Genomic DNA, 11,764 nt, shown 5'->3' with positions numbered 1-11,764 from the left:
AGTGGAGCAATCAAGAAGGAAACTATTGATAGTGCAATACCCAACAAAGGTAATATGACACAAAATGCTGGACTAACATAGCAGGACAGGCAGCATTTCTGGAGATGCTGCCTGTCTCGTTGAGTTACTCCGACATTTTGTTTCTATCTTCGGTCTAAACCAGCATCTGCAGTTCCTTCCTACACAAAGGAAATAAGACATTGTTTGATTTAACTTTCATTTCTCTTTGTGAGTAGAAGGATAGAAACACTGTGGAAAGGAGAAGAGTAGGACATTTGGTTTATCTGGCTAATCGTGCTATCAATGATATCCTCAGCATCACAGATGCTCTGCAGTGAATCCATTTGCAGCCCCAGCTGCACTGTATAATGAGCCAGTGCTTCGTACACATTTTGTTAGCGGACCACGTGCATGCCACAGGGTTGAGCTCTGCTGCCACGAATCTGCCTTAGATTGAGCTCCTCACTGATCTCCAATAATTTAGAACAATAAATTCATCGGCAACCTAATTCCAGTCTAAACACAGCCTACTTACCTGGCAGGGAAGAATCGGTGGGCACGACGGCCGATCTCCCAGGACGTGGCTATCCCATTACACTTTGGGGGTGCTGGTGCCTGAGATGTCCCCAAATGCACGACACTCGACTGCAAAATTTGTGGTAGTGAGGGACTGATTTATTCTTTTTAGAGGATGGCACGATAGCGCAGCGGTAAACATTTGGCCTTATAGTGCCGGACACCTGGGTTTGATCCCGACTGTGGGTGCTGTCTGTATGGAATTTGTACTTTCTCCCCTTGACCTGCGTGGCTTTTCTCTAGAATCTCCAGTTTTTGCCCACACTCAAAGACATACAGGTTTGTAGGTTAATTAATTGGCTTGGGTAAAATTTGGAATTGTCACCATATGTAATTGTGCGCCAGAACTCGGGGATTAGGTCCTTAAAGTAGATATTCAGCAATATATATTTATCTTTCAACCTGAACGAGGATTTTCTCATGTGAAATCCCATCCACCTATACGAGTCCAAAATATAAGATTTGGATGAGCCATAATTTCATCCAGATATTGCCACTGGCGCATAAGAATTGGGACCAAGAAATTCCATCTCCCATGACTACTCTGTAATTTATTAGTATTATGGCTAATCTTATTCCTCAGCACTGCTCTCCTGCAGAGGTTCATGTTTTGTTATTTCCTTAATACATGAAAATCTATCCATCTATGTTCTGAATATACTTAGCAACTGATGCTCCATAGCTCCCTTTGGATAGCGTGTTCCATAGATTTGTTACCCTTTGGGTGTTGGCATTTATTTTTATCTCTGTCTTGAAAGACCGCACTCTCATTTAGTGCCTGTAACCCTTATGGGGCTGTCCCACTTGGGCGACCTAATCCACAAGTTCTGGCGAGTTTGCCCTCGACTCATACTCGCAGCATGGTTGACACAAGGTTGTAAGAGGTCTTTGTAACTCTCTTTCGTACTTGAGAGTAGTCCCCGCGTACTCGAGGCCTTAGCTAAGCCGCGGCGTATTTTCAACATATTTTTCAACATATAGGAAAATGCCCGCGAGTAAAAAAAGGTTGCCATGGAAGAAATCGCAAGTCTTTTTACTCATAGGTTTAGTCGTATTAGGTCGGCATGTTAGTCGTAGGTAATCAAGGGTAGTCAAAGGTAGTTGAAGGTGGTTGAAGATAGTCTTCATCATAATCGAAGGGAGGTCGAAGGAGATCGAAGGAGGTTGTCTTCACACTCCACTATTCGGTGTCCAATTTTCCCGAAGTTAGTCGTATCTAGTGGTAGCTAGTCGGAGCTAGTCTTCAACATAGTAGAAGGAGGTCAAAGGAGGTCTTCTACATAGTCAAAGGAGATCTTCAACATGACTTTTTTTAAAACTCTCCTAAATGCTTCTAAACTCGCCAATTAGGTCGCCCAAGTGGGACAGCCCCTTTACTTCTATTCAGACCAACCATGGGGAACATTATCATCGGGTTAAGTACCTTGTTAAGTACTACTAAAAATTTGTACATTTCAATGGCTTCAGCTCTTATTCTTTGAAACCGGGGTATATGGATAGGACAAATTTGGAGGGATATGGGCCAAATGTGACTGGTGTAGCTGGGATATATTGGCTGGTGTGGGCTAGTTGGGCTGAAGGGCCTGTTTCCACACTGCATGACTTGATGAGTCTATAGAGCAAGTCTGCTTAATCTAGTTCCCCAACTCCCCACCCCTTCATTTCAGGAATTAATTGGTTGAACCGTCAATGTGCTCTCACTATGGAAAGTGACCTTGTCCTTCCTTAGAATAGACCTCTGCACAAAATCTCTTATGTGGTCTAATTAACTACTATATAATTGAAGCTTGATATTTGTACCTCAAATCTTTCACAAGAAAGGCAAACATACTCTTTATCTCAATGAATATTTGTTCACCTGCGCATTCACTTTCTGTGGTTTGTGTGTAAGGTTACACAGAGCCCTCTCTATAGAAAAAAAGATCAACCCTACACCATTTAAAAATGCCTTTGTTTCTATTTTTGTTACAAAAAGTGATGACCACTTTGTTACATTTCATCTGCATTGCCCTCACTGATTCTGTTATTCAATTTCTATCCTCTGGCCTCTTTGAATCCACGTCACATAGAACCATAAGTAAACTTAGACACATGATTTCCTTCATCTAAATCATTGATATAGATTACGAACAGCTGAGGATCCAGCACAAATCTAATTTCACCACATTGGTCACAGACCCCAACTACACGCTATTAACCAATATTTAGTTCATGCCAGTTTATTACCTCTAATACCATCTGTTCTAATTTTGTTTAGTGTTTTCTTGTCTGAAATCTTATTGTAGGCCTTCTGAAAGTCCTAATGAACAATATTGTGTGGTTTACCCTTATATATTCTACCAACTACAGCCTCAAAACACTTTATGTCAAACATGACTTCCCTTTCATAGATCCCAGTTGACTTTGCCCAACCCTAGTATTATTTTCCAAGTGTTCAGGCACACAATTGTGTCTCATACTTATGGCATACTGATAGCTGTAGTTTCCCATTTTCTCCTCTCCATCCTTTCTTAAGTAGTGAGGTTGCATTTTGTACCTCCCAATGTGTCAATTTGCATTGGTAAGATCAAATATGTTATCTTCAATTTTCTCACAAACTCAGTACCTTTATCATGTAATTCAACACCTTTTATAGCCACTGCCTTTGGCTATTTGTGGCCTGGGTGCTTTATTTATTTTTGAATTCTCTTCAGACCGCAGTTATCCTTCATCAGAGACACCATCTCCACCTATTTCTAATATCACCAATCCTTGCCTGTGACTTAACCAATTTATTTCTTCGTTCTTATTTCTTTTAGTATGTTGTAATGATATGGGGGTGAATCCCACATCCAAAAAATGAATGGGCCAGCATTGTAATGGAAAAACATGAAAGAGAAACCCAAGCCTGTATTGAACCTATTCACTTACAGTTTTAACAGAGGTGGGGTATTGCTAACCCACTTGTACGGAGCTGTTTAATTATCTGTTATACAGTAAAACTTCTTGCCTTTCGTTCTCTTCCAGAACGCAGCAATGGTCAAATGAGAGGAGCACTTTTACTCATCTGGGACGCTGAGGGGTGATCTTATAAAGGTGCATAGACTCATGAATGGAATAGATAGGGTGAATGCACAAAGTATTTTACCCAGAGTAGGGGAATCAAGAACCTGAGGACAAAGGTGATCGAAGGTGATCACTAAGGAGGAAAGATAGGGGAAAGAGGGCACTGGTTTTCAGCTTATCAATTAAACTGGGTCTCAGTAGGAATGCAATGAAAAAAAATTAAAGGACAATTAATAGATATCATTTGGGAAATCCATTTCCTTGCCTCATAAGAGTTTCCTCCACCTGACAATAAAATTCTTTCTGGGCAATAATCCAGGCCAAATATTCCTTTGCACTCTTAGCTGGCTTCCTATTTTCCCTGATTAGCTTGCTTCACTTTATCTGAAACTCCTGGTTCACTCAACTCTCTTGTCCTTGCTGACGCATAATGGTTTCTGCTTTCATAATTCCTTTGTGTCCGTGTAATTTAATGAAGATCAAGGTACAAGGAGCAGAGTTCAGGGTGGACATGTTTATGGCTATTGGGAAAATGCATTGGATTTGACGTGTGGACTGTGTAACTATGGGACGGATGGTGTTCTCAGCAGCAGATAACAGAGAAATTGGTGTGTGAGCATAACAGCACTTTTGTAGATTCATTAAACGGGTGGCAAACAAAGCATGACATCATTAAGTGCTTCCTGATCTCACTTCTGACTGCAGTATCCTTGATCACAGAAATTATTGCCATCAGCGATGGCGCAGTGGAACAATGGGAGAGTTGTGGCCCTCACAGTGTCAGAGAACTGGGTCCGATCCTGACAATGAGGTCTGTCTGCATGGAGTTTGGTCGTTCTCTCTGTGACAACATGGATTTTCTCCATGTGCTGTGGTTTCCTCCCACACTCCAAAGACGTGCAGGTTTGCAGGTTAATTGGCTTCTGTAAATTGTCCCAAGTGTAGTATTGTACAAGTGTACGGGTGATTACTGGTCAGTGAGGACTAACCGGAACTAAATGAAACTAAATTAAACTAAACTAAAACTAAATTAAACAGAAGTGAGTTGAGATTTAATGATGACCACACTCTCCCATTAAAAATATCCAGCTCTTTGCTTGATCTCTCCAGAACTAAGATCCTTTATTCCACTCAGCCTTGTCGCTTTCTTTGCCTAAAGTATTAATCTAATTTTATTTTCCAAAAATGTGGTTTCTTTTTTAACGATGCCCTATGGCTAAGCATTCGATGCTTCTCTGACCCTCTTAACCTCACTCCTCACTCTCCTGGTGACAATTTTAAATTGATTATCCCTTGTCACTGTGCAACCAAAGGATTTAGAAGGGTATAATTACAGCCTGACAACTTCACATTGGCAGCTTCCACTAGAAACATGGACAGGGGATTTTATAATATGAAAAGCTGAAAACAGGACGCAAAGTTTTGCAACAAAAAAAAACAAGTGTTCGCAGACATTAATATTCTATATTAACCATATAACCATATAACAATTACAGCACGGAAACAGGCCATCTCGGCCCTACAAGTCCGTGCTGAACAACTTTTTTCCCTTAGTCCCACCTGCCTGCACTCATACCATAACCCTCCATTCCCTTCTCATCCATATGCCTATCCAATTTATTTTTAAATGATACCAACAAACCTGCCTCCACCACTTCCATTGGAAGCTCATTCCACACCGCTACCACTCTCTGAGTAAAGAAGTTCCCCCTCATGTTACCCCTAAACTTCTGTCCCTTAATTCTGAAGTCATGTCCTCTGTTTGAATCTTCCCTATTCTCAAAGGGAAAAGCTGATCCACATCAACTCTGTCTATCCCTCTCATCATTTTAAAGACCTCTATCAAGTCCCCCCTTAACCTTCTGCGCTCCAGAGAATAAAGACCTAACTTATTCAACCTTTCTCTGTAACTTAGTTGTTTAAACCCAGGCAACATTCTAGTAAATCTCCTCTGTACTCTCTCTATTTTGTTGACATCCTTCCTATAATTGAGCGACCAAAATTGTACACCATACTCCAGATTTGGTCACACCAATGCCTTGTACAATTTTAACATTACATCCCAGCTTCTATACTCAATGCTCTGATTTATAAAGGCTAGCATACCAAAAGCTTTCTTTACCCCCCTATCTATATGAGATTCCACCTTCAAGGAACTATGCACGGTTATTCCCAGATCCCTCTGTTCAACTGTATTCTTCAATTCCCTACCATTTACCATGTACGTCCTATTTTGATTTGTCCTGCCAAGGTGTAGCACTTCACATTTATCAGCATTAAACTCCATCTGCCATCTTTCAGCCCATTTTTCCAAATGGCCTAAATCACTCTGTAGACTTTGGAAATCCTCTTCATTATCCACAACCCCCCCTATCTTGGTATCATCTGCATACTTACTAATCCAATTTACCACACTTTCATCCAGACCATTGATGTACATGACAAACAATAAAGGACCCAACACAGATCCCTGAGGCACCCCACTAGTCACCTGCCTCCAACCCGATAAACAGCCATCCACCATTACCCTCTGGCTTCTCCCATTCAGCCACTGTTGAATCCATCTTGCTATTCCTGCATTTATGCCCAACAGTTGAACCTTCTTAACCAACCTTCCATGAGGAACCTTGTCAAAGGCCTTACTAAAGTCCATATAGACAACATCCACTGCGTTACCCTCGTCAATTTCTCTAGTAACCTCTTCAAAAAATTCAAGAAGATTAGTCAAACATGACCTTCCAGGCACAAATCCATGCTGACTGTTCCTAATCAGACCCTGTTTATCCAGATGCTTATATATATTATCTCTAAGTATCTTTTCCATTAATTTGCCCACCACTGAAGTCAAACTAACAGGCCTATAATTGCTAGGTTTACTCTTAGAACCCTTTTAAAACAATGGAACAACATGCGCAGTACGCCAATCCTCGGGGACTATTCCCGTTTCTAATGACATTTGAAATATTTCTGCCATAGCCCCGGCTATTTCTACACTAACTTCCCTCAATGTCCTAGGGAATATCCTGTCAGGACCTGGAGACTTATCCACTTTTATATTTTTCAAAAGTGTCAGTACTTCTTTTACTTTGAAACTCATAGTATCCATAGCTACTCTACTAGTTTCCCTTACCTCACATAATTCAATATCCTTCTCCTTGGTGAATACCGAAGAAAATAAATTGTTCAATATCTCCCCCATCTTTTGGCTCTGCAGTATTGATGGAACATGAACAATATTCTTTAACACACCAAATTGTCGCTGAGAGCTGTGGACATGGTTCATGTTAAAACCTAGTTGAATGCTTTAATAATATTCATGTGCTAGTCAAAAACATTTGATGTTTTTAATGGAGATAGAAAGATGTTAACAGAATTAAGGCTAATTGTATTTTGGTGATGGGGATTAAGCTATTTAAATTAAAGCATGTTAGCATAACATTTTTTTGTGAAAACTAGCCATTGAGAGTACAACTCTCTAGAGACTTGCTTCTGTCATTTTTAATGGAACTGAATGTATGCCAGTGAGATCAGCTAGTGGTCAGTACCATTAGAACGAGTGACCAAAACATATTTTCTACCTTTTATTTCTTATCATCTAATGGAGGTCCACAGTCAAAACAAACCAAGCAAAAGTGATATTTTTTGCCTAACAATGTTCATAAGTTCATGTGAGAGGAGCAGAATTAGGCTATTTCGCCCATCAAGTCAACTCTGCCATTTAATCATGGCTGATCTCTATCTCTCCTTCCTAACCACATTCTCCTGCCTTCTCCCCATAACCTCTAACACCAGTACTATTCAAGAATCTATCGATCTCTGCCTTAAATATATTGACAGCCTCCACAGCCTTCTGTGGCAATGAATTCCACAGGTTCATCACCCTCTAACCAAAGAGATTCCTCCTCATCTCCTTTCTAAAGGTAAATCCCTTCTCAAGGTATGCCGGAAATATTCAGCTGGCTGAACAGCATTTGTGGAGAATGAAAATTAGCTTATGCCTTAAGTTAAACACCTTTCATCAGGAATAATGTACTAACCTTGCTGTGCTTCTAATCACCATGATGAGCCCACCACAAATTTCACAAGGACTTGTCACAGGATGAGCAAGGTGCATGGAGAAACCTTCCATTCCATACAACGTTTCAACAAAACACTGTTAACATCTTGACTGGAATCTTAAGATGTACCAAAGCAGGCCGCATAGATTTGGTAAAACTGGGGACACAAATATACCAGCAACACAGCCAAGCTGTCTTCACCTTCCTCCCTGCCACCCTCCACTCTACCACTGGGGAAATTACCTGCAGGTCCCTTCAGGTGTCCTAGCCAGTCAATGTTCCTGAGGGCAGGATTTGGAAAGTTACAGTGGGACTCACACTTCTTGTCCACATTGAGTAAGTCAAATACAAAATCAATTCACATTCTCTCAGTGGCGTCTCATCTTCAATGGTTTGATGACCAATGTTCTTCACTAATCAGCCACCTCAAAGCCAGAGTTGCCTCATGGCAAAGATGAATGTGATGATCACAAAAGTCAATGATCAGATAATTGTGATGCTGTTCCTGAGAAATCATCTGTTTGGCTTGCGGAGTTCGGCTTGTTAAACAGAACAGAGAATCAAATGCAGAAAGCATGTGGGACAAAATCACTGCCCTGTTGTTCTCATTAGAATAATACTATTGTTTAGACTGTTATTTACAATTTGCCCATGCACTCCCTTCATTTCCTATTGTTTCATATATGAAATTTTGGTTAACCAGTTCATGATAAACATACCACCAAAGACAAAGACAAATAAAAATGTTGCGAGGACTGTGGGCATTAACTATTTATACTTTTAAACCTGGCTGGTCCATCAAGTTAATTCTTGACAATCTATTACAGCTGGTGCTGGAAATAAAATGCTGGCTTCCACCACCACCTTCTCTACTTTTATACTATAAAACATTTATTCCTTATTGTTTTAATTTTACATTGTAAGATATAATGATCAAGGTTCTTATTAAGCTTTCAGAGGTGTATAGGCTAACCAAGACAATAGCTGCACTGTGTGTTTACCATTGTGGACTTGCGTACCAGAAATATAGAAAGGATTAATATTCAGTCACTAATTTTATTCGAGGTATCGATTTAAAACATTTAAATATTCATGTAGAAACTTTAAAATTAATAGCTGAAAGTTTGTCTTCTGTTTTGTGTAAATAGTGTCGGGTTGTACTGAACCTTCCAGTTAACCTCTTTTATCAGTTGTTGTATTAGGAAGTATTGGACATGGTTGCAAAATCAGATTAAATTATGTACTAAGGACATATGAAGACGAATAAGCAAGTGACTCAACAAATCAAGTATACCTATCAGTAAATATTTTTTTGTGCGCACTTATGTTCTTAAGTTAATTTCTTCCACCAACCGTGCACAATCCACCATACCAATTCAATTTCGCATAAATAATCCCTGAGACCTGAAGGTTAATCAAGCAGGAGGAAAGCACATAGCAGAAATCTGGCAGTGCTGATAATCTGAGGCACCAAATGCTGGAAACGTTCTGAATGGTAGACCTAATTTGTAGAAAGACTGTGGCACAATATAGCTAAGAACAACAAGTTAGCACGATTATAACTGCAAAGACAGAGATAAATCAGCAGGATATAGCTAGAAGTGGCAAATATATTTTGTCATTAAATGTTTGCTGAGAAAAAAAATAAGAAGATTACACAATACCTGTAAAATTAGTGGGCCAGACATACAAAAGGGATTTGGGAGTACAAATATGCACATCACTAAAAGTTGCAATGCAGGTTAATATGCGAGAAAACACAAAAGAAATTAAGAGATAATAATTACATATGAATATAATATATTGGAAACATATATTGACCCTTGGGTTGAGCATTAATGGAAAACAAAACATAGTCACTAATTTGTAAAGGTCAAAGGCAAAGGTAATTTTAATGGTCACATACACCTAGGTGTAGTGAAATGCTTCTTGCCATGCAGCACACAAAGAAAGAATACAGACATAACATTAATAAGAGATTTAAACATAAAGAACATCTCCCCACAATGGTTCCCATTATGAGGGAAGGCACAATGTCCAGTCCCCATCCCCAGTTCACCCATAGTCGGGCTTATTGAGGCCTCCACAGTTGCCTCCACGGAGACCCGATGTTCCAGGCCGTTCTCGCCGGGTGATGGTGCTCCGGCGTCGGGAGAATCCTCACATCTGATCTGTGGAGTATTGAAAGCATAGTGAAGCAGTGAATGTACCGTCTATTGCATGAGGTGCCCAGTCTTACTTCTTGGGAGGATGCCTATAGTGCCTGTGACACCATTTGAAGTGGAGTCATAAAGTTCTCCAGATATCCAAACAAACGTGTATCCCTCAACCAAAAGCAACAACAAATAATGTATTTTTATCACTATCTTTGGTAGCCTGCTACGTGTAGATTGATTATAACATTACAAAATTGAATGGCCTTTAAAAGTGTTTTATTAGTTGTGAAGCACTTCGGTATTCTGATGTTAGGAAAACTATGTAAGTCATTCATAGTCATTCATCCCCATAGAAATATATGGATGCATAGTTGTGCATATATGAAATGTAGCTATATAGAGAAAAGACATATGAGAGAAATATAAATGAACTGTTATCAAAAAAAGGATAACAATTAAAGAAAGGGTTTGGAAGAAGAGTTAGAGAAGAATATCAACTCACTAAGATGAAAATTACTGTTGGCTGTTTTGTACATTGTGGTATTACATGCTGGAGATCTGTGTTACACAAAATAATGGGAAACATTTTGAGTGGGAGTGGGAGAGGGACATTGGAACAGACGCAATAGAGAAAACAAAGCCATGAAACGTTGGCAATTTTATACCTAATAGAGAAAAAATTGATAGTGTGAGCTTAAAACTGAAAATAGGAGAATAAAGACACTTCAAAAAAAATTGCTTAGTGGCATCAATTTATTCAAGTCTGACATCTAATCATGTTTTTCTCAGATCTGCTGCAAAGCTTTGATCCTGTACTTTTGTAAGAGTGTTACGATTATCATCACTTATCAGATATATAAAGTTAAAAGCTTGAATCACTGTGTGTCTAAAATCTTGTTTGAATATATCATAAACTCAGAACCAAAACAATTGCCTGTGGAATGAAGAATCCAACCAATAACGAAGAAATCTCTGAACTTTGAGGAAACAGACGAAGACAAAGAGTGAATTTACATTGTGCTAGGCTCAGAATACATTATTGTCAGCTGGTGGCTGGAATACTTCCAAGGAGAAGTCCAGAGTTATTTCAGTTAGCAATTAATTATAAAGATTAAAGCTACAACAGTACACCTTTGCAAAATAACTAAAAACAAAATATATCCCCCAAAATGACTGGAAGATTAACAAATTGAAACAAGAAGTAAAAATATTACACATGGCATGTGTAATTTTATACAGTAGCTTTGCTGCTTTACATTGTCTTTTTGGTATTTATATCCGTTTCACCTGTAACACTTCACAGTGCTGTATTATACAGGCAACAGAAGATTTAGTGTTGCTTCTGGGGAAATGATTTGACTCATTCTGGCAGCTACACTTGCCATGTCTTTACAACATAATGTTGGTAATTTATTCTGCAAGATTGGGACTTTAAGTTTCAGGGCTGATAGTTCGTCTAGGGCTGATAGGTCCTCTGGGGCTGCAAGTCACCCAATCACCCAACCTACATTCCTTAACTGATGCCGGTGGAGTCGACGGAAACCAAATCAGGTACATTAGTTGGCAAAATAGAATGCATGTGCACATGCCAATTGCAGTGAAATGGCAGAGTTGGCAAAATGGTGTGGAGATATGGCAAATCTCTGCCGGAACTAGGCATCGCAAAACTTGTTCAAGTTTTCAAAAAAGCTGAACCTGCCTTTCAAAGAGCTTTCAAGCACAAACAAAACTTATCCGATCGATGTCAAGTGTGGTAGATAACAATGTATTCTCTTCTTCTTAGGCTTTCCCCTGTGCCAAGGCCAACTTGTTTCCACTCCACTTCTGTGTGTTCAGAGGAGCCTTAAAAATGTTGTATAGTCCAAGCATTTAAGGTGGCCAGCTGGTTCACATTAGTGCTACTTAATCCCGTTTTCTCATTCATTCCCT

At 39.5% G+C, this 11,764-nt stretch overlaps 1 non-coding gene across 1 annotated transcript; it reads left to right on the top strand.

Annotated features, from left to right (window-relative positions):
- The first annotated feature begins 527 nt into the window (after window positions 1-527).
- LOC129706011 (U1 spliceosomal RNA) lies at window positions 528-686 on the top strand. The gene has a single exon (XR_008724989.1). It is a non-coding gene; the product is annotated as a U1 spliceosomal RNA (small nuclear RNA).
- Window positions 687-11,764: the final 11,078 nt, after the last annotated feature.

This window comes from Leucoraja erinacea, chromosome 18 (assembly GCF_028641065.1).
Source record: "Leucoraja erinacea ecotype New England chromosome 18, Leri_hhj_1, whole genome shotgun sequence".
In the NCBI taxonomy this organism is placed as follows: Eukaryota; Metazoa; Chordata; class Chondrichthyes; order Rajiformes; family Rajidae; genus Leucoraja; species Leucoraja erinaceus.
The sequence above is the reverse complement of the archived record's forward strand: the minus strand, read 5'-3'. Positions and strand labels throughout refer to the sequence as shown.